The following is a 24697-nucleotide window of genomic DNA, read 5'->3' as shown; positions in this document are numbered from 1 at the left end:
TGTCAAAACAAACACTCAAACTTTTATCAAATTCACCCTGCGGCACTGCCGCTCTGGAGGGTGGCACTGCCAGACCAGAATAGCGGCACTACTGCACCTGTAGATAACTTCGAGTCATAGTCTAAAATCAGTAAACGGAAACTTAGATCAGAGAAATTTCTCAGCCTACTACAGGTATGATAGTCATAGATCAAGAGCTAGAAGTTGTAGTAACACCACACACAAGTAGATCGACCAGAAAGCCTAGAAATCACCTCAACCAACAATATGAAATGTAAGTAATGTAAATTAAGCACAAATGACACAATGATTTATCCCATGGTTTGGCTCGCCACTAAGGCTTACCTAACTCAGTTTGTTGAGGTTAGCCACTAAGGCTTAAGGCTTTCCAACTCTTCCTTATTCTCAAGTCAAGAGACTTAACTCTTGAGATGAGGGGTGAGTATACTGCTTTAAGAGATGGTTACAAACCTCCTAGGGCTGCCATACAAGTTGGCAAGCTTCACGGGCGATGCTCTAGTTGGCTAGGAGCCAAGCTCCAAGAGTAACAAATACAACCGTTGGCCAAAATATGAACCAAGTGCTCTTTTGAGTTGAGGAATCAATGGAGCTGCTCTCTAATCAAGTTTTGGACCCTTTTCTCTCAAGGATTGATGGGGAAATCAATGGATTTGCTTGAGGGCTCAAGGTCAACAATGGAGGGAGAGAGAGAGAGGCTCCTTTCTATTTTGGATGAGCTAGAGTGAGGAAGAAGAGGCAGAGAGCCATTGGGGAGGAAGGGGAAGGGTATAAATACCCCACAGCCCCCAACGGTCACTTAAGTCATGGCAGTGTCGTGGCTCAAGTGCGGCAGTGCCTCTCTTCAAGTGCGGCAGTGCCACACCAGTCAGGATAGCAAGGGTAAGAGTGAAGTTTAGGCTGTCTTGGCTATGAATCTGAAGATGCATGTGTATGTTTGAGCACTTGATATCATATGTTGGCTTAAGCATTGTGTCCCCCTTTATAGTATGGTTTTTCCTATACTCAAATTCAAAATATAAAAGAATTTAAACCTCCTTTGAGTTTGAAGCCATCAACATTTGTAATTGAGGTCTCCTAAGTTTCTTGTAGCATCCTCAAACATAAATTCCCTGCTTGTCATCTTGATAAATCTCATTAGTTCTCTAATTGCATGGTCATTATCACCGAAACCCACAATTAGGGCTTGATTGCACTTTCAATCTCCCCCTTTTTGGTGATTGATGACAACCCAATTATAGCTTACAAAAGATATGAAATAAATACTGAGATTTTTTGAGCCATGGGTGTAGAGCCTCCCCCTAAGTATGTGAATAGAGAATTAAATTCTCAAATTCACATAAGAAGCCAAGATTCACATTTTAGTGAAAGTGATGGGGCTCCCCCTACATCCATGCTCCAGTGGGGGTGCTGCATACTGTGTCAGGTATGTAAAACGTGATGCGAATGATAGTTTATGCACAACATGTTTTGTTGTAACAGCTGGGTGTGGCACTGCCGCACCAGAGTGTGGCACTGCCACACTTGTTGTAACAGCACAGATCAGAACAGACACCCACAGCATGTGATACATATAAAGATATACATTCTAGCACAATTGTATCACAAACGACAGCATAGATTAATATATGTCCATATCCCACATATATATAAAGTACCTAAGTAGCATTATTACACAAATAGAGTTTCTAATGGACTCTCAAACTCTCACCTAATGAAGACTACTCTAAACAGATACGAACATGACTCTAGCTGTAGCAACCTCCTCTCCATGGCGTCAAAAAGGTTGTTGACCCCTCTAATTTTCTCCCCCTTTGGCATAAAGCGCCAAAAAGAGAAGAAAAGAAGAAAGACCAACACTCACTCCTCATCCTCTTGGCTGGTATCCCAATCAACATCATCCCCACCAGTAGCTCCACTAGCACCTGCAACATCCTCCTCTCCATCATCATTATCGTCGGAGGAGGAGGAAGAAGACACCACCGCCCTTCCTTGGTGATGGGTGGTATAAGTGTGATGCTCATGCCTAGTGCTCCTCCTCATGGACTGCAAGGTGGACCTCAAACTCGTGTGAGGATCAAGCTCTAGCTGCTCCTGCTCCTCCATCTCCTCCTCATCCTCTAAATCTATCTCAGAAAGACTAGGGAGGTCATCAAACCTCGGCGGTGACTGAACTAGAGAAAGAGGTGGTAGCCCTGCATGCTCTCTAGCCTTCTAGTTGGCTTCATGGTTCTCCAACCAGTCCTGATATGTGGTCCTCGCTACATAGGTGCAAGTGGTGAAGATGGCCTTGATCCATCTCCTAAACTTCTCCATCTTCTTTTCCTTGTGAGGACTAGAGCAGGACGACTTAGGCACGTCCACAACTGATGGAGAGTGTCTCACTGGCCTGCTAGCACATACTCCTCGGGTCTTCTCAATCTTGTAGATGGTGTGAAGAGCATCTTTCTCAAATCTATAGCCAGTGACCCTCTCAATCATAAACATAAGATAGGGGGCATAGGGTATCCATTTCTCCTATCCTCCATGGCGTTCCTCAGCTCACACCACATGAAGCGAGGGACATTAAACCTGTCACCTCCAGGAGCAAATCTAGCAAGCACATTCCTCATATATCCATTAAGATTAGAAGCTGCTCCATCCTTAGGATTGATAGTGTGCCTAATCAAATTATTCAGAATGTAATAATAGCTCTTCAGGCCACTGACCTTCCCATCTGCACTTCTCTTGTCAATCCACATATATGCAATGTCATCAATATCAACTCTAGCCTCATCATGAATGTAAGTGAAGCCCCACTCCTTCTCTCCAAAACCAAGGATCCAGCTAAAAGTCACAAAATCAACTCTATAATGCCATCCCTTAATCATCCAGTGAATCTCATCTGTGTAGATACTATAGAAGAAAGTGGCATGGAACTGGGCTAGCACTTCCTCATTCCAATTATATCTGAAGCTCATAATATCAGTGAGGCCAAACAACTCACAAGCCTTGATCACCTTATTGAATTCTGGCTCATTCTTTACTTTATCTCCTCTTAATCAACATATTGCATCTTGACAACTTTGGATTTCTTGGAGTTGAAGTTCACAGATGCATAGAAGTTGGAATGAAACTCATTCCAAAACCTATAGTCTATCTCCAAATCCTTTGGCTACTCATAGGGATTGTTCTCATGTGCTTCCTCCACCATCTTCAGCTTTTCCCGCATAGTTGAGCACAGGATGAGCACGTGTGTCAACAAGATGCCTCATGACTATATCCTTAGAATACTCTCTGATGTAGCTCCTATCAAACTCCTCAAGATGAGGTGGAGTATCTAGGCAAGCACCTGGAGGAATGGTGCGGCCAGCCCTCTCTAGGTTCTCCTCATCCTAGATCATCTTATCTCTCCTCCCCTGTCTCTAGCAACATCTCTACCTACTGCATTGTTGCTGCCCCCTATGGTCCTACCATGGCCACGATGAGGCATCTGCTTATCCCAAGGCTCGGTCATCTTCCTCTTCCCCCTCCGGTCATCATCACCTCTAGAGGACATCTATGCAAACAAATATAGGTCTAAATAAGAAACTGTACATAAGGGGTATAAAAGAACACTCGTAAAATACTCTGGATAGATGAGATGATTTAAATCTCTAGTTAGGAAAGCACTCTGAACTAATCAGGTCAGAGGGTGTGGCACTACCGCACCCTAGGAGCGGCACTGCCACACCTAGTGCTTCACCTCTCCCATGATTTAATTCTTCTCAACTATTTATACTATTTCTCAAACATTCTCCTAAACCACTAGACAATCTCAGAATGAGTAGACCTAAACAAAAACATGGAGTTGTCTACAATGTAGGTAAAGTGGCTACATGTTTAAGATAGAAACAAATCAGGTGCATAAATCCAACCAAAACAGAGTTATCGATGGAACAACATCTGCATTTACAAGTTCAATCTATTGCGTGAGGCACTGCAGCACCCAACATGCGGCACTACCATGGGTATAGATGAGGCTCAACCAATGAATTGTTGTTTTGATTCAATTCATCCATCAAACTAATTTCTACCCTAATCATGCAGTCACTAGAAACTATCTTCCAACAAATATAGAACTCCATGGCATAGATCAGGATTAGGTTAGGGTTTCACCTTGATTCATGTGGATTGAAGAGGATAGGAAAAGAATGTCACTGTCCATGAGCTAGAGTTGTTGCTGCTATCGATGAGGAAGAGTAGTAGTAGGCCACGGCACAGCCGGAGTGGTGGCACGGCAGCAAGGAGACGGCGGTGGCTGGCTATGCGCACATTGAGGAGAAAAGAGGCGGCGGCGGCTACTGAGGAAAGATGAGAGGGGTTACCCTAGAGGGCCAGGTAAATAAGAGATAAGATGTGGCCCCCATGGTAACAACTGATATGGGCCGAATTTCCAGTTGAAATTAAAAGTGTGACACTGCAGCAGTCCACACGCGGCACTGCCACAGTGCGGCACTGCCGTAGGGCAGGCGCGGCATAGCCGCACTCCCTAGTATAGTAAATTTATCTACTAACTAAATACCTCTATATATAGGATATGGACACATATCTCAAGCACACTATGATCAGCAACAAATAATCAATACAAACAATGATCATAATGCACTTGTTTCTTATGATAAAATATTTTAAGCACAATATTTATACTTTTGCAATTCATTTCTCCTATCCATGCTAGTTCATCAATTAAGGTGTGCTATAGTTCAAACCACATTACGAGAATCAAGAATATTTTGCTTACTACGCAAAGCATAAAACCTTAACTCATCAAGAGGCTTAGTGAAGATATCGGCTAGTTGTTTTTTGGTGCTCACATGGCGAATTTCGATATCTCCTTTGGCTTTATGGTCTCTCAAGAAATGATATCGAATGTCTATGTGTTTAGTTCTTGAGTGGCTTTTGGGATTGTTGGCTAACTTTATGGCACTTTCGTTGTCACACAAGAGTGAGATTTTTATGAAGTGACATCTGAAATCTTGAAGGGTTTGCCTCATCCAAAGTAGTTGAGCACAACATGCACTGGCTGCAACATACTTAGCCTTGGTGGTGGAAAGGGCTATACAATTTTGCTTCTTAGAACTCCAAGACACTAGGGACCGTCTAAGGAATTGACATGTCCCCGAGGTGCTTTTTTGATCTACTTTGCAACCGGTATAATCAGAATCCAAATACCCAAGTAGATTAAACTTAGAGCCCTTAGGATACCACAAGCCAAGGGTAGAAGTGTGTACTAAATATCTCAAGATTCTCTTAACGGACACTAAGTGACACTTTTTGGGTTAGCTTAAAATCTAGCACACATGCACACACTAAGCATAATATTGGGCCTAGTTGCACATAATTAAAGTAGAGAGCCGATCATGGAGCGATATACCTTAGTATCCACGGCTTTTCCTTCATCATTGAGATCTAGATATCCATTAGTTCGCATGGAAGTTTTGATAGGCTTGGCATTCACCATGTTAAACTTCTTGAGCATATCATGGGTGTACTTCGTTTGGCTAATAAAAGTTCCATCCTTCACTTGCTTGACTTGAAATCTAAGGAAGAACTTCAATTCACCCATCATGGACATCTCAAATCTCTTGGTCATGATCCTACTAAATTCCTAACAAAAAGAATGATTAGTACTACCAAATATTATGTCATCGACATATATTTGGCACACAAATATATCTTTGCCAATTTTGTGAGTGAAAAGGGTAGGATCGACTTTGCCTATTTCAAAGCCTTGTTTAAGCAAGAATTCCTTAATGTATTCATACCATGCTCTTGGTGCTTGCTTAAGCCCATAGAGCGCCTTTTGGAGTTTGTAGACATGGTTGGGAAATTTTTGATCTTCAAAGCCCGGTGGTTGCTCAACATAGACAACTTCTTGAATGGGGCCGTTGAGAAATGCACTCTTCACATCCATTTGATATAGGTTGAAGTTGTGATGAGCGGCATAGGCTAGAAGCATTAGGATTGTTTCAAGCCTTGCCACCGGTGCATATGTTTCTTTAAAGTCCAAGCCCTCTACTTGAGTGAAATCTTGAGCAACCAACCTTGCCTTGTTCCTTGTCACCACTCCATTCTTATATTGCTTGTTGCGGAAGACCCACTTGGTGCCAATGACATTGGTATTGGGTCGTTCCACCAAAGTCCACACTTGGTTTCTTTTGAAGTTATTGAGCTCTTCTTGCATGGCCATCACCCAATTTGGGTCTCCAAGTTCTTGTTCTACCTTAAGAGGCTCCAAAGAGGAAACAAACGAGTAATATTGACAAAAGTTTCCTAAATGTGAATGAGTTGTTACCCCCCTTTCAAAGACTCCCAAGGATGTTGTTAATAGGATGATCCCATTGTATGGTTTGTCTTAGCCTTGGATGCTCAATGGCCTCTTGTTCATCTTCTAGATCTTCATCATCATCTTACTCAAATATGGGTTGTAGGTTTTATCCATGAGTTGGAGTCAAATTAGCTACTGCTGACTATGTAGGTGCGGCACTGCTACGCTCTAGAGTTGCAGCAGATGCTTGCTATAGTGTAGCATCAGATATGTCAGCGGAAATAGGTGCAGCAACAACTTGAGGAACCTCCACTTCAATGACTTCTTCTTCTTGTGGTCTAATATCACCAATAGCTAATTGCTTGATTGCTTCACATGGTGGATTGTCCTTTCCTACAACACTTGAATAAACTTGCTCCACTTGAGAGCCATTAGATTCATCAAATGTCACGTCTACCACAATCTCAACTCTCCTAGAGGTTTTGTTGAAGACACGGTAGGCATGCTCATTTGATCCATAACCAAGAAGAACACCTTCATCAACTTTAGGTGCAAACTTAGATGTTTTGGGTTTTTTAAGTATGAAACACTTGCACCCAAACACTCTAAAGTAAGACACCTTAGGCTTGTTACCAGTTAGAAGCTCATATGAAATTTTCTTGAACTTCTTGTGTAGGTAGAGGTGGTTGATGGCATGGCAAGCGGTGTTGACGGCCTCACACCAAAAGATGTCCGGCGTCTTATACTCATCTAGCATTGTCCTTGCCATGTTAATGAGTGTATGATTCTTTCTCTCTACTACACCATTTTATTGAGGGGTGTATGGAGTTGAAAACTCATGCTTAATGCCCTCTTCATCAAGAAACTCCTCAACTAGAGTATTCTTGAATTTAGTCCCATTGTCACTTCTCACTTTCTTGATGGGAAGACCGAACTCCTTTTGAGCTCTTCTAACAAATATCTTCACCTTCTCTTGAACTTGGCACTCGTCATGTAAGAAAAATACCCAAGTGAAACTAGAATAGTCATCAACAATAACAAGACCATATTTGTTATCCTAGATACTTAGGTAGGTGACCGATCCAAAGAGATCCATATGTATTAGCTCCAATGGTTGCTTGGTGGTCATGATGCTCGTTGGTGGGTGAGGTGCTCCAACTTGCTTTTTGGCTTGACAAGCGCTACAAATCCTATATTTCTCAAAGTGAACATTTGTTAGTCCAAGGATGTGTTCATCTTTTAGAAATTTGGCCAAGTTCCTCATCCCAACATGGGATAGTCGGCGATGCCAAAGCCAACCCATGCTATATTTTGCCATTAAACAAGTCTTAAGCTTAGCTGTACTTTTGTTGAAATCAACTAAGTAAAGCTTGTTCTTTAATTGACCCGTAAAGACAATAGAGGAATCATCCCTTCTAAAGACTTTCACACCCTTATCCGTAAAGAGACAATTGTAGCCCATCTCACACAATTGAGAAATGGACAACAAGTTATAACTTAATGAATCAACACGTAATACATTTGTAATTGAATGCTCAAGGGTTATAGCAACTTTATCGAGACCAATCACATCCCTCTATGAATTGCCTCCAAAGACAATATTTTCATTTGAGTGCATCGTCAGGGAATATAATGAGAACATACTCCTTTCTCCGGTCATATGATTTGTACATCCACTATCAAGCACCCAACTTGATCCATCGGAGGAGTATGCCTACAAAACAAGTTTTGTTGCTAGATTTAGGTCCCCAATTTGACTTGGGGCCTTGCATGTTAGTCACAAGAATCTTAGGAACCTAAATAGAAGTATTCCTATATATGTTGGTTTCCTTTCTAACATATTTTGCAACCACTTTTCCACTACTGTTGTTCCTCAAAACAGAGCATGATGTCAAGCTTTGTCGAGGTGCATAACTCTTTGGTTGATAGGCATACTTATTCTTGGTGGCCCACATTGATTCCTTAGGCTTCTGGAACACCTATTTCTCCTGGTACACCTTCTTCTTGGGCTTAGTTTGATCAGGAACAGAATTGGTAGCCTTCCCATTTTTGCGGGGCGCAGCACTGCCGCCCTTCACTACGGCACTGCCGCTGTGCGGCACTACTGCTCTAGGATGTTGCACTGCTACAGTCTGTGCAGGCTGATCTGTACCAATTTTGCCCTTCCTCTCAAACTGCACACTCATAGCCAATTACTATCCTTCTTCCATTTGTCTTGGCTCCTTTTGTGTGACCGAGCCCATGCTTGATTGAGGGATGCCTTCCTTGCTTAAATTGTGGCCCTTTTGATTCATGAACCTTCTTGTCATTGGATTGGGTCACACTTATCCACCCTTTTCTAATGACTTCATTGAGCCTAGCAATCTCCTTTCTCATAGCTTCCATGTTTGCAAGGTTAGTGGAATAAGCATTTAAGTGAAGATTAAAACATTTTCCACAACCTTGACTAGTAGAGGGAGTAGAGGTTTCCTTTGCCTTAGTGAGATGTGAGTTGCTATCCCAAAGAATGCTATATTGCATCTCAAGTTATTTGTGCTTTTCATCTAAGTCACAATACTTTTTCTTGAAAGCTTTATTTGCTTTCTTTGTGATAGCATGGTCCTCTTGCTCTTTGGCCAAGGCCTCGCACAAGGATTCCACCTCACTTCTCTCTAATATAAGAGCTTCTTTACTAGTAATGTAGAGATCCTCTTGTTGAATAAGGGTCTCTTCTCTAGATTCTAGCTCGGCTTAGACACTCTCTAAATCCTCCATTAGCTTAGTGATGAATAATTTGGTCTTTTTATCCAAATTTTTAGTTATCATGTTTATTTCTTCATCACTAGAGCTATCACGAATATCACTACTAGTGATATCACTAGGAGGTGGAGGAGATTTGGCCTTTGATTTGGATTTTACCTTCTCACGCTTTGCCATGAGACAAGTGTGGGGGAAGTAGTAGTCATCATCGAACATGTTGTTGAAGAGTCTTGGTGTAGGGGATGACATGTGAATAGTAATAGTTGCAACCTTCTCATCCTCTTCACTGGTGCTCTCATTAGTTGAGTCACATTCATACCCAATGTAAGCCTCTCCCATGTTTTTCTTGCTCTTCCTACGTTCGGACTTGTCCTCTTTTCTTGTCCTTCTTATATTTGTTGTCCTTGATCTCATATGCACACTTTGCAATAAAGTGATCGGTGCTTCCACAATTGTAGCATGTCCACTTTTTCTTGTTTGGGAAGCTTCTCTTCACTACCTTGTAGCCTTGCTTCTTTAGCTCCTTGTGAAACCTCCTCATAAAGAGAGCAACAACATCAATCTTCTCATATTGATCATCATCATTTTCACTTTCAATTGAAGATGATATGGTCTCTACTCTTTCTTGAACTTGCTTGCTTGCTTTGGGCTTGCTAGTTGAAGCTTGTTGGTTGATCTTGGACTTGATTGTAGAGCCTTGCTTGCTTGATTTGTTGGCCTTGAGAGCTACATCTTTGATCTTGATGCCCTCTAGCTTTGCTTGTAATTCTCTAAGTTTCTTCCTCTCATTTGCCTCTTCTCTTTGCATGTCAAAGGTCAAGATCCTCCCAAGTACATCATTTGGTGTGAAGTACTCAAATTTCTTCTTGTCTCTAATTAGAGTGACTATGGTCTCATTTCTAGGTGAATAAGCTTCCAACATAATCTTGACAACTTTATGATCATCTAGCTCATCACAACCATAGCCTTTAATCTTGCCCACCATTGTCATCAACCTATCAAACATCTCTTGTGGCCCCTCTCCATCCAAGATTACAAACCAGTTGAGCTTTGATATCAACAAGTCAATTCTTGCCTTTCTCACTTTGTCAACCCCTTCATGTGCTAGGTGCAAAGTGTCCCATATTTGCTTGGCAACATCAACTATAATCACTCTATTGTACTCATCACTATCCAAGGCACTAAGCAACACACTTGTGGCTTGACCATTGAGGTGAATGATTCTCATCTCTTCTAGTGTTGGGTTCATGGGATCAATCGGTGGCTCAAATAGTCAAATCCATTACAAACAATCTCCCAAATGCTGGGGTGAAGACCTATAAGATAGGCTCTCATCAAGTGCTTCCACTTGGCAAAGTTAGTCCCATTGAAATGAGGTAACTTGCCCACGGGCACATTGATGAAAGACCTCCAATCATGGTTAGTCATAGGAATAGAAGAGTAGTTAAAGGATACGGCGGCATATTTGTTGTTGTTGGCCTTGCCCTTTCCTTTCTTCTTCTTCTTGTTCCCCTCTGACACTTGGTATGACTTGTCATCATCTCCATCTTCGAAACTACTTGATATGTTTGATGATGTAGTTGTTGCCTTCTCTTCTTCTTCCTAGCTTCTCTTGTTTTTCTTCTTGCTTCTCTCTTGAGCCTTTTTTCTTCTTTCCTTTGCTTCTTCTCCTCTAATCGTTGCTCCTGCTTCTTCTCTCTTGCTTCTCTTTTTAGCTTTCTTGCCTCCTTCCTTCTTCTTCTCTCATTATCATTGAGAGCTCTTTTGGCATCAGTAGCCTCAAGATGTGGTAGTGTGGTGTTGCTTGCTGTCGATGCACTTAGCTTGCTACTATCTGTGTCAACATCCACCTGCTTCATGCCACTAGTCCCTTCTCCGGGCTCTATACCTCACGTGGTGAAGCGTATATGAGATAACCTGCTCTGATACCACTTGTAGGATCTCTGGTTAGCCTAGAGGGGGTGAATAGGCCAGTCAAAATAAACACTCAAACTTTTATCAAATTCACCCTGCGGCACTGCCACTCTAGAGGGTGGCACTACCGGACTGCGGTACTGCTGGACCAGAACAGTGGCACTGTTGCACCTACAGACAATTTGAGTCATAGTTCAAAATCAGTGAACAAAAACTTAGATCAGAGAAATTTCTTAGCCTACTGTAGGTATGATAGTCATAGATCAAGAGCTAAAAGTTGTAGGAACACCACACATAAATAGATCGACTAGAAAGCCTAGAAATCACCTCAACCAACAATATGAAATGCAAGTAATGTAAATCAAACACAAGTGACATAATGATTTATCTCGTGGTTTGACTCGCCACCAAGGCTTGCCTACCTCCATATTGTTGAGGTTAGCCACTAAGGCTTAGGGCTTTCTAACCCTTTCTCATTCTCAAGTCAAGAGACTTAACTCTTGAGATGAGGAGTGAGTATACTAGCTTCAAGAGATGGTTACAAACCTCACGGGGCTGCCACACAAGTTGGCAAGCTCCACAGGCAACGCTCTAGCTAGCTAGGAGCCAAGCTCCAAGAGTAACAAACACAACCACTAGCCAAAACATGAACCAAGTGCTCTTTTGAGTTGAGGAATCAATGGAGCTGCTCTCTAATCGAGTTTTGGACTCTTTTCTCTCAAGGATTGATGGGGAAATCAATGGATTTGCTTGAGGGCTCAAGGTCAACAATGGAGGGAGAGAGAGAGGCTCCTTTCTCTTTTGGATGAGCTGGAGTGAGGAAGAAGAGGCAGAGAACCATTGGAGAGGAGGGGGAAGGGTATAAATACCCCCTAGCCCCCAATGGTCACTTAAGTCACGGCAGTGCTATGGCTCAAGTGTGACAATGCCTCTCTTCAAGTGCGGCAGTGCTGCACCAGTCAGGACAGCAAGGGTAGGCTATCTTGGCTGTGAATCTAAGAATACATGTGTATGTTTAAGCACTTGGTAGAACAGTTAGCTTAAGCATTGTGTCCCCCTTTATAGTATGGCTTTTCCTATACTCAAATTCAAAATATAAAAGAATTTAAACCTCCTTTGAGTTTGAAGCCATCAACATTTGTAATTGGGGACTCCTTCATTTCGTGTAGCATCCTCGAATATAAATTCCCTGCTTGTCATCTCGATAAATCTCATTAGTTCTCTAATTGCATGGTCATTATCACCGAAACCTACAATTAGGGCTTGATTGCACTTTCACAAGGAACAATTCTCCTAATCTTCATATCTCCGGCAGGTGGCTCCTCTTCAATCTCTACAGCCGATGGATGGCCATGGTTTGCCCTCATTGGACCATAGTAGGCCCTCAAAGCTTTAGCTTTTATGTTGTTTTTTATAACAATTACCTGGGTATCGATTGACTTGAGCATAGCAATTTTCCCAGGTAAGGTAGATCCTAGGCATCCGACCAACATGCACTACATACCATGCCATGGTTGCCTATACATATAACCAAAATATGTTGATAGTGCTATGTCATTCATACATATTGTAGACCAAGCAAACTAAGTTTAGTGTATTGAGCAAAGTTGTAGACTATATTCAAATATTCAAACTTCAATTTCCAACAAAACTAAATCATGAATTTCAACATCTAACTCATTTCAATGTATGTTTGAGCACTAGTATGTATTCAACCATGCTTCAAATGACCATAGTGTTTTAAGCTAATTTGTTCGCCATAGATCAAAGAACATCTTAAATATCAATGTATACAAATATGGCCTCCATGCACCCAAATGTAAACACCATGCAAATTTGCATAAAAATCCTGAAAAGATTTGAGAATCTTAATAGCAAACCAATTTACCATGCCTTTCTAACTTGCCATTAACAGATCAAATTGTAGTGGACACTTGAGTCACGATTTATTCTCCATACACAAACAACGCCTAACAATATGATACATTCAAACACTAGGTGCACAAGTATAAATGACCATACATAAAATAGGTTGTTTGCAATATCAAGATATTTTTTTAGACATAGGTTGCATACTTACATCTGCATCCTTTTTTGGCACATGCATTCATTTAGATATGGTCAGTAATTAGGTATATAGTACCTTTCATTGCACTTGCTTCAATCCTAAACAACCATATTCTGCAGCTAGTGCTTACAAATGCAAACTGAAATGACTAAGTTGTCACAAAAGTACCAAATCCCAATCCCAGTTCCTAGTATCGATTCATGTTACATGGCATGCTACATTCCTTATAAATTGCTGCGCTCTGGCAAAAGTGGAAATAATAAAGCTACTTCAAAGTGATTGTTTGATGAGAATAATTTTCAAACAAACCAACTAATTCACTCAAAACATGAACTAAGGAAATTAGAAGTGATTCTACATGAATCTGTCATCCTCATGGGCATTTTAGCGAACACCAAAGGGGCATGGCTGAAGGCACTCACCATGGGGGCGGTAGCAACTCTCCGTGCACTCCTAAGGGCCTCGGTTCATAGTCGGCTTTGGTAGATGCAGGCATGGACGAGGGCATGGCCGGCGTGGACGACCAGACGAGGGCACGAGCGATGGCGGTAGTCTGGCGATTGTGGCAAAACCATCCAAAATAACACGCTTTCAGAGGTGCTCGTCTTCCACTAGACACTAAGCACCTCGAAAGTTAGCTAGATCGGGTGGTTCCATCGAGCACACCCCATGGGAGAACTCAAATCAATCCATGTTTTACCTCCAGAATCCAATAATGAGTATGAGCTTACAATACTTAGTCTATTTCATACAACAAGAGTTCTTGGAAATTATTTATTACAATACCAGGGTTTAGAGTATGATAATTAAACAGTAAAATAAAAATAAACATCTAGTGGAAACGATACAAGGATCTGTCCATGCCCACCAGAAGAATCCTCCACACAAGAGTTACCCCTCAAGCTGCACCTGCAACAGGGTAAAATAAACGCTGAGTACACAATGTACTCGCAAGACTTACCTGACTAGTGGGAATAGTTTTCTGACTCCAAGGGGTATGATAGGCAATATGGGTTTGCTGTTTTCTTTTTGTTTGCGAAAAGCATTACTAGAAGTATGTCCTTAAGATCAAGTTTAATTAGCAGTCATCATTACTTCATTAACTAACCATTCTAGATAAGCACATGTTCTACTTTTGAGCAAGGGTTAAGCAATCAAAACCATTTCACCATCTTTCATCTTTTAGTTTTTACTATGGTGCTAGACCATAGCCAAGTCGTACCATCTCATAGAAACAGTGATTCGCGAACCAATGTATCCTAGCTAGGTACCCCGAAACACATGCCCTGTTTGTACCCTAGGCACAAACAAGACTAACCCATTCCACTCATGTCATGGGGTCCAGGTCCCTGTCCAAACTTGAACTCCAAGCCCCCACACTTGAGACCCAGTCTCAATATGGTGCTTAGACCTCCACCTTTCCCACCTCCAATTAATCAGACTGGAAAGAGCCAGAACCCATGACAAGAGCATAACGAGCCTTCTCGCTCACAAAAGCAAGTATGTGCTCAGGATAATAAGTCTGTGACCTGACTACCATCCATAGCAATGGACGATCCTTAATCGACATGAATAGGAAAAATAGTGTAACCAAGCTAAGCCCTGTTGCCGTGGGACACAACTTGTCACACCCACCAATATCCATACCATATCCCTGCCATGTCTCCATTTTTCCTTCCATCATTTTATCATGAGAGTAATTATAATAATCACCTATTGTGAGTAATGGCAGGTTACTCACGCTACCAAAAACCTAAGCATAGTAGCTACTCGAACCTACACTAGTAAGACTCATAAGATAGATATATCTATGCATGTGGTTTCCATAGAATTCCTATAACATAAATGCACATCACATATATTTATGATGATTATCAAAAATAAGGGTTATGCACCGAGGCTTGCCTTGGGCAGACGCGGTGTCAGCTGAGTCAGTTAGTGGTGGCTCCGAGACCTCCTCCTACATGAGAATCTCCTCCTCATACTCCTCGACGATCTTCTCAAACTCACGATCGTCTATGGTCTCTATCTCCACCAACTCGTTCTCTATATGCATGCGATAACGATGCAACACTTAGCATTTAAGCAATAGCAACTCTTAAAATAAGAATACGCATACTAAGCTACTAAGATAGCTCTAATGACTAAGATACAAAGGTAACTATCATTTTCATCAAGCAAAATGTTGGGTTCAACTAACAAACCCTTAGCTTGGTAATTTAATGATATATCTTTATTTCTACTAGTGATTTAATGTATATTGAAACAAAGAGCATTTAACTACCCTAATGTCTAGTCTATTCTAAAGCTACAAAAATTATAGTGAATACATAATAATACAATGAAACTGCTGTAAAAATTTCAGGATCAAAACTATCACCAATTCACCACAAAAATTCCTACAATAATCAACTTAATAATATTAAGCATTCTCATACTATTTAAAAGCTCCGAGTGTCAACACATATAAACATGAACTAAATAAACCAACAGATAGATCACAATTTTAGGGACCTAACAAAATTTGTTTCACAATTTTTGGACACCTACATGATTTTATATTAATTACCAAAGATCAGCTCAGAAATTAAATTAGAAAACTATTTCTAATTCCTTAGGAAAATGAAAAGTGAATCTCCCGTGCGGCCCACACACGCGGCCCACGCGACACAGCGCGCGTGCAGCGGCCTGCTTCCACGGCCCATGTGATGTTGGCCCGCACGCGAGACGGACCGCGGTGGGGGAATCCTACGTGCGCTGGCGCTTTTGCAAAATAGACCTCGCACTTCTCTTGAATTACAACTAAGTCATAATGCTATTTTCTCCTCTCTCTCAAACCTTCTCACTTAACCCCCTGGCTTTCCTGGAATTCCTCTGCGCGCACCCCTAGTGACTTAGCGCACGACGGCGCGGCGGCGGTGACCCTCCTAATGGGTCGGTCACCATCTCCGACCTGAGCGACTATGATAAGTGGTGGTATGGGGTGACATGACTTGCTAGGGAAGGCTGCAGTAGCATGTGGCCATCCATGACGGCGGCGCCACTTTTTCGACGAGCTAGGACAACTACAGACCTAATTGGTTAGCGTAAGAGCATCAGGAGGCTACCATGGACTGGGGCGAGGTGACGGTTGGAGCGGAGAATGATGGAGAAGGGTTGGCCATGTGTGGCCAAGCCACGCAATGGCGCACCGTGGTGGCACATTCACGTCAGCAATGACGGGGAGGCGGTAGAGGTTTGGCTATGGCACGCAGGGCAAGGGATGAAGGAGAATCTAGCGGTGCATAGGAATTGGCTCGGGGTGAAGTGATGGAGGGCTACCCTCGGCCATGGCTGAGCGCAGCCTTATCGACATGGCGGCGGGGAAAGTTCCAAATTGGAGCTTTACCATGCACGGTTCAAGGCTAGGTGGGGTCAGGCGGTGAGGGGACTTGATGATGAAGCTGTGGACACGCTGAATTGAATGGAGGTGATCGCTCGATGCTTAATTTGATGGCGTGGCTTGACGGCGGTAGCAGAGAGAGATAGAGAGATGAGGCACGATAGGTGGGCTCAGCTTGGGTTCACCTTGGCGGGACGCGATCGGCGTGATCATGGAGGCATGCGCGCATATGCTATGGACAAGCGCGCATGTCCATGACCGGCATGGCCCACACGGTGCAGCACCATAAATGGTAAGGCGACGATGAGCTCAGCCACATGCGCGCGACAGTGGCGGCCAGGCCACAGCTAGGCACGAGCGCGGGTCTTAGGGTCCAGAGTGTGCGGCCTTAACCGCTGCGGTAGTATAGGGAGTTTAGTTAGATTGTTTTATTTTTTGTTTTATCCCACGCTAACGCACTATTAATTAATAAAACAAAACAGAAAAAAGTTTGGCCTACCTGGGGCTCGAGCGTGGGTCTCAGGGTCCAGAGTGCACGACCTTAACCACTGCGGGAGTATATAGAGTTCAGTAAGTTTGGTTTTATTTTTTGTTTTATCCCGTTCTAACACGCTATTAATTAATAAGACAGAAAAATGTACTCAAAATTAGTTTATATTCTATTTTCTTTTATTTAGACACACTATTAAAAGTTTTGTTCAATTTTCTTTTATTTAGACTTGGATTGGTTTTGTTTTTTCTTTTATTTGTTTATTGTTTGTAAATACAGTTAGTTTATATTCTAAAATAACACAAAAATTTGTGTCTTTATTATTTAATTCTATGATAATTAATTAATGGTCTATAATTATCAAATAATAGTATTTGTGAACATCATCTCAATATTTGATTACATAGTCAATAATTAAATTATAGAGATGCACATAAAATACAAATTAGATATTTAGAGCGAATTACTGATACAACGTCTGAATAATGATTACATAGTTAATAATAATCTAACTATCTTCATTGGGTCCAACAATGAGGGCCTCATCGTGATCACGCTAGACGTAAGCAGGTTTGTCACCCTCTTTAAGGATAGTTAGGGGTACGTTCGTCCTAAATGCAAGCATTTTCTGATAGCCCCTGTAGCCTTCTTCGTCTGTCACTCCATCGACAACGATAATCTTTCTTTTTCCTTATAGGACTACTTTTAGCTTTTCTTTTGTCTTATTGTCCTCTACATAGAAGATTTGCATAACATCTTTTTGCAAGGACAAAGGGGTTATCTCTGTATGCGGTCTTGGTGAGATCAATGGTAGTGAACCCTTATCTGTCGGTGGTGATTTCCTCAAGCCAGACCCACTGGCAGCGAAAAAGAGCTACCTTCAATCGGTCATAGTCTAGCTCCCATATCTCCTCTATGAAACTATAGTACATCGCCTGCACATTACCATTTTCGTCGTGAGCATCGAAACGAACACCATTGTTTTGGTATATGCTCTTTTCATCTTACTTTTTTTGTATAAAATGTAAATCCATTTATCTCATACCCTTGGTACTTATGCAATATACTTGAAGGTCCCTTGGCTAAGATATCCAGTTGATTACCCAACGTTGTTCCAATCAAGCGGCATCGCAACCAGCGGACAAATTCCTCCTTATGTTTTTTATCAAGCCAAGCCTACGACCTGCTCGGATACAAAGTTTGCAGCGATTGCCTATGCTTGTCAATATATGGCATCACATCCTCTGCTTGCTGGAGAACAACGAACTATGCCTATCTAAAAGAAACGGGGTCGTCTACTGTGATATATTTCTCCCCGATTGTTCCTTTACCACCTATTCTTCCCTCATAACGAGATTCTGAAACTCTAACCCTATTGATGTCTAGATAATATGTGCAGAACTCAATGGCCTCCTCTGTTGACCATCCTTCAACCATACCCCCTTCTAGCCTAAATCTGTTCCTAACATACCTCCTAAAAACTTTCATCAACCTTTTGAAAGGGAACATCTGATGCAGGTATATTGGGCCAAGGGCTCTAATTTGGTCAACAAGATGAACGAGTAGATGCACTAAGATATCAAAGTAAGTCGGTGGAAAATGCATCTCAAGCCTAACGAGAGTTTTGACTATGTCTCACTACAGCTGGTCCAGTGTGGACACATCAATGACCTTTTTTGAGATCGCGTTGAAGAACGAGCACAGCTTTATGATTGGGGCGCCGACCTTTGGGGGAGGATACCACGCAGGACAATAGGGAGCAGTTGAGTCATAATGATATGACAGTCATGAGCCTTCATACAGCCATAGTTGAACTTGAGTTCTCTTATGTTCACTAGCTGAAAGGTCCTAATGGCTAGAGGGGGGGTAAATAGCCTAATAAAAATTTCTACAACAACACTTAGCAAACCGGTTAGACAATTATAAGGCGAAGCAAGTGTTGCACTAGCCTACTAAAATTGTAAGCCACCTACCACAATTCTAGTTGATATAGTTTCTATCAACACGATAGCTATGTCACTACACTAAGTTAGTGTGCTCTCAAAGGCTAACTAAAGAGCCACACTAACCAAACTAACAAGCTCTCACAACTAGTTACACTAAAGAGCTTGACAACTAGTTTGCGGTAATGTAAAGAGAGTTAGTAAGAAGGTTATACCGCCATGTCGAGGAAGGAGCCAATCAATCACAAGAATGAATAACAATGAAGACCAATCACCTCGAAATCAAATGATGAACACAATGAATTTTTATCGAGGTTCACTTGCTTATCGGCAAGCTACTCCTCGTTGTGGCGATTCACTCACTTGGAGGTTCACGCGCTAATTTGCATCACACACCAAACCCTCAATAGGGTGCCGCACAACCAACACAAGATGAGGATCACATAAGCCATGAGCAATCCACTAGAGTACCTTTTGGCTCTCCGCTAGGGAAAGGTCAAGAACCCCTCACAATCACCACAATCGGAGCCGGAGATAATCACCAACCTTCGCTCGACGATCCTCGCTGCTCCAAGCCATCTAGGTGGCGGCAACCACCAAGAGTAACAAGCGAATCCTGCAGCAAAACACGAACACCAAGTGCCTCTAGATGTAAACACTCAAGCAGTGCACTTGGATTCTCTCCCAATCTCATAAAGATGATGAATCAATGATGGAGATGAGTGGGAGGGCTTTGGCTAAGCTCATAAGGTTGCTATGTCAATGTAAATGGCCAAGAGAGTGAGCTTGAACCGGCCATGGGGCTTAAATAGAAGCCCCCATGAAATAGAGTCATTGTACCCCTTCACTGGGCACAACACGGGGTGACCGGACGCTCCGGTCATATTGACCGGACGCTGGACCCCAGTGTTTGGTCACACGATGCGTGCCACATGTCCCCTCTCTTCAAATGTCGATCGCCCGATCTCAATGGTCAAGTGACGACCAGACACAACAGTTCAAAGTGACCAGACGCTGAGCCCCAGCGTCCGGTCATTTCCAGTAAGCATCTAGAGATGATTTTTCACGACCGGACGTGTCTGGTCAAGCTCGACCAGACTCACCCAGTGTCCGGTCACACGGTGACTCTTCTGTGTGCTGCCACATCAGCTAGACTAGACGCGACCTTCCAGCGTCCGGTCACTAAGTGACCCAGCGTCTGGTCAAAGACCGACGCCAGCGTCTTCATGCTTCACCTGACTGGACGCTCCGGTCCTACTAAGACCAGCATCTGGTCACTTACAGTGACCTCTGTCTTTTCTATCTAGGGAGCCGGTGGCACCATCGAACTGTCTGCACTCTATGGGCAGACACTCCGTCAATGAAGTTTCCTACCCTTGCTCAAATGTGCCAACCACCAAATGTATCACCTTATGCACATGTGTTAGCATATTTTCACAAAACATTTTCAAGGGTGTTAGCACTCCACTAGATCCTAAATGCATATGCAATGAGTTAGAGCATCTACTAGCACTTTGATAACCGCATTTTGATACAAGTTTCACCCCTCTTAATAGTATGGCTACCAATCCTAAATGTGATCACACTCACTAAGTGTCTCGATCACCAAAACAAAATGGCTCCTACAATTTATACCTTTGCCTTGAGCCTTTTGTTTTTCTCTTTCTTCTTTTCAAGTCCAAGCACTTGATCATCACCATGGCATCACCATCATCATGTCATGATCTTTATTTGCTTCACCACTTGGAATGTGTTACCTATCTCATGATCACTTGATAAACTAGGTTAGCACTTAGGGTTTTATCAATTCACCAAAACCAAACTAGAGCTTTCACTAGCCTCTTCGGGTTCGCATAGTAGCCCAAACTTGAGTTCATTGAAGAAAGAAATAAGCGCACACTTTTCTTCCTTCTTCAAGGTCCACGACACAACCAGAAGTTTGAACTGGCCATCCTCTACCGCCATAGGATGCAGCTCCTTCCTGATTCCCAAGTGTTGCATGTCCAAGCATGTGGCTAGTGAATCCTTCAATGTCCCTCCGGTGTCCATTAAGGTGTTATGCGTGTTAACGCACATGTTTTTAGTAATGTACATGGGATCAAGATAGTGGCGTACACTCAGCACTAGCCAGTAAGGTAGTTTCTAGAAAATCGATTTTTTCTTCCAAACGCTCCCATCAGGCGCTGCTACTGCATTGTGCCCCTTCCAAAGGACAACCTCCAGTTTGTTGACTTCTCGAAGTATCACATGCCCGTCTCGATATTTTGGAGGTAAGCGTTTCTCAATAGTCTCGTCAAAATCTTTCATGTTCCTGCGGTAAGGGTGATCCTGAGGTAGGAACCTATGGTGTCCCATATAAACTATCTTTGACTTCTTTGGCAGATGTACCGCATCGGTGTCGTCCAACCACTCGACATATCTAGTATAGCCTTTTGTCTTCTCTTCGGATAAGTAACCTCGACTTGGCAGGTCAGTAATTGTAGCAATAAGTACTGCCTTGATCGTGACATGTTCCTTTTTGTACTAGTCCCAAACATCCTCCACACCCTTTTCAAACATCTCCACTAGTTCATCGATCACTGGTTTCAGAAACACATTGATGTCATTCCCAGGTTATCTTGGCCCTTGGATCAGTAGTGGCATTTAGATGTACGACCGCTTCATACAAAGCCAAGGTGAAAGGTTGTATATACAGAACATCACTGGCCAGGTGCTATGATTGCTTCTAACTTGGTCAAAAGGATTCATCCCATCTATGCTCAAACCAAACCAAATGTGCCTTACCTCTCCATTGATGTTATTATAGAACACAGTATTGACTGTCCTCCAGTCCTTCCCATCGGCGGGGTGCCTCATCATCGTATCTTTCTTACGCTCTTCGCTATGCCAGCGCAACAGCTTGGCTAACTTTGCACATGCAAACAACCTATGCACTCGGGGAGCTATAGGAAAATACCAAATGACCTTCACGGAACCTCCTCTAGTGTTGGTACCCTCATCTAACGGTCCATTCTTGTACCATGGAGCTTCACACTTGGGGCATGCATTCAAGTCTTTGTATTCATCTCCATAGTATAATATGCAATCATTGGAACACGCATGGATTTTTTCAACCTCAAGGCCGATGGGGCAGATCATTTGCTTAGCCAGGTATGTCTTTTCTGGCAACTCATTTTTTCTAGGAGTATTTTCCTTATTATACCTAACAACTAATCAAAGCCTTTATCGCTCAATTCATTTGTCGATTTGAACTCTAACAGCATAATATTGGCTTCCAATTTGCTCATTGGACAATTCTTATACAATGATGTTTTGCCATCTTGTCTCATTTTCTCTAGCTTTCTCAGCTGTCTTTCACTAAGACATCCGGTCTCTACATTACATAGCAGCTAGGGCTGGACAAAATATTCATGGCTCGCCAACTCGCTCGACTTGTGGCTGGCTCGATTCGGTTCGGCTCGGCTCGGCTCATTTTAACTTTTTCATGAGCTGAGCTGGAAGTCTAGCTCGGTGTTTTAACGAGTCAGCTCGTGAGCTGCTCACGAGCTAAAACGAGATGAGGCCTATCAGCTCATGACCATAAATCTAAAAGATGATGATGCTTACATAGAAATATCAACTTATTCTATTGGTATGTAATCCTTATTTTTAGTTGGTTCACATGGATTTTGATTTTATAATTGTCGTGGTACTTAAATGTTGATTTATGGATTATTTTTCAGGGAGAAAATGATGATGCTGATATTGAATTTGTGGACTTTCCTAAGTCTGTGGTGGCAAGCAACTAGTAAGTATGCTAGAACTACATGAATCATGGATCGACTAACTATGTTGTATGGTTGATATTTTTGATGAATCTGATGTGTATTAATCATGTATGGTTGCATAATAGTGGATGTGAACTTCTAGAATTAATGTAGCATAAACATTATAAATATGTGTGTCCTATTTTTTTAGTAACTCGGGAGCTAAACGAGCCAGCTCAAGCTCGCTAACGAGCCAAGCTGAGCTACCCCTCAAGCTCGTAATATTAATGAGCTGAGCCAAGCTGGCTCGTTAGCCCAACAAGCCAGCTCAAGCTGGACCAAGCCGAGCTGAGGTGGCTCGATATCCAGCCCTAGTAGCAGCTGAGAAATGCCATCGTTATCCTCGGTGTCGTCAGCTAGTATGCTTCTAAACACATCATTAACTGTGGCCATAAGCTCAGTGTTGACACTAGGTTCTTCGTCAGCATCATGAATGGCTACGTCAGGCATGGCCACATCATTATCGTTTTTCTTTGGAACATTCACACCAACCTCACTATGCATAGTCCATATCGTATAATTTAGCACGAACCCCTAGTAATCAAGTGCATTCGTATAGACTCAATTGGAGCCCATATCATTTGATTCATGCAATCTTTGCATGGGCAGAAGATAGAGTTTCCATTCCCAACATGGGCTTTGGCATCGATGAGAAACTTATCGACGCCAACTATGTACCGCTTGTCCATTCGAGATCCATACATCCACTCTCGATCCATCTCTGCACAACAAAATATTGAGACAGTAATTACAGAGAAATTAATAACAAGTGGAGCTTCATGAACAACAATTATTGCTCGGAACAACATTTTATTCTACATTTATTTAATTTAGTCACCCCATTTTTAAAAAAACATTATTGTACACTAACTATTGGAATATTGAAATCGGTAGTCTCGGCCATATAAATTGAAAATAGTAGCACTATTAAAAACAATTATTTCACAATAATAAAGAACAATTATTCTACTCCATGCTACATAAGATTGGAGATACTGATTAAAAAATAATAAAATTAGAGATATGATCATGAACAACAATGTAGCTCCAAACAATATGTTGGTAGGTGGTACATGGATTATTTTGCTCACCAAAATTGTAAAAGAATCTACTCTACTCCTATCAAGAACTAATTATAGCATCACATACTAACAATGATCTTGACCACCATGTTATTAGCTAGGAATTTAAATATGTTCAAAGACACCAATCTTTTGGATGATGGATTTACCACAATTTGCTTGCAAGCCTTGCACAAAGTCCAATTGAAAAAGTGCTCTCTAGAATGAAGAAAGACCTAGAATAAGAATCAAGCAATGTAGCCATCAAAACAACGCTAATTAAGCAACAAAATCAAAAGAGTGGATGGTTGTTACTAACCTTAAAGCAAGAAGATCAAGTCATTTTTCAAAATCTAAGAGCTAGCTTCATGGTGAAGAGTAGCCGCAACAATGGAGGGAGTGGCTCAAACACGCATCTCTATGCTTGGGGTGAAAGAGATGAGGAAGGAGAGGACGGCGCCAGCTTTTTATACTGTGGTGTTATCACCGTCGGTTCTTGTCTAGAACCGACAGTGATAGCCCAACATCACTGACGGTTCTTAGCTAGAATTGGCAGTGATAAGTAGACGTCAAGCCACTACCGGTGCAGTCCACAAACCGACAGTGATGTGGACCTTTATTGTTGGTTTTGGCTCAGCCCCAATTACTTTCTGATTTTAAGCTTAGAACCAGCAGTGAAGGTACATCGCTGCCGGTTCATCCTAATCCGACAGTGCTGTAGTAGTGGGTCCCTCTTATCGGTTTATCGCTAACTAACAAATGCGTGGCCCCTTTTCTGTGTTTTCATTCAGTGAGGTCTGAGGCAAGGGCTGTGTTTAGTTCGTGAAATTTGGGAATTTGGCTACTATAGCATTTTCGTTTTTATTTGACAATTAGTGTTCAATCATGGACTAATTAGGCTCAAAACGTTCGTCTCGCGATTTCCAACCAAACTGTGCAATTAGTTTTTTTTCGTCTATATTTAATGCTCCATACACGTATCGTAAG

This window comes from Miscanthus floridulus, chromosome 13, assembly GCF_019320115.1.
Source record: "Miscanthus floridulus cultivar M001 chromosome 13, ASM1932011v1, whole genome shotgun sequence".
Lineage (NCBI taxonomy): Eukaryota > Viridiplantae > Streptophyta > Magnoliopsida > Poales > Poaceae > Miscanthus > Miscanthus floridulus.
This window is presented reverse-complemented; position numbering follows the sequence as displayed.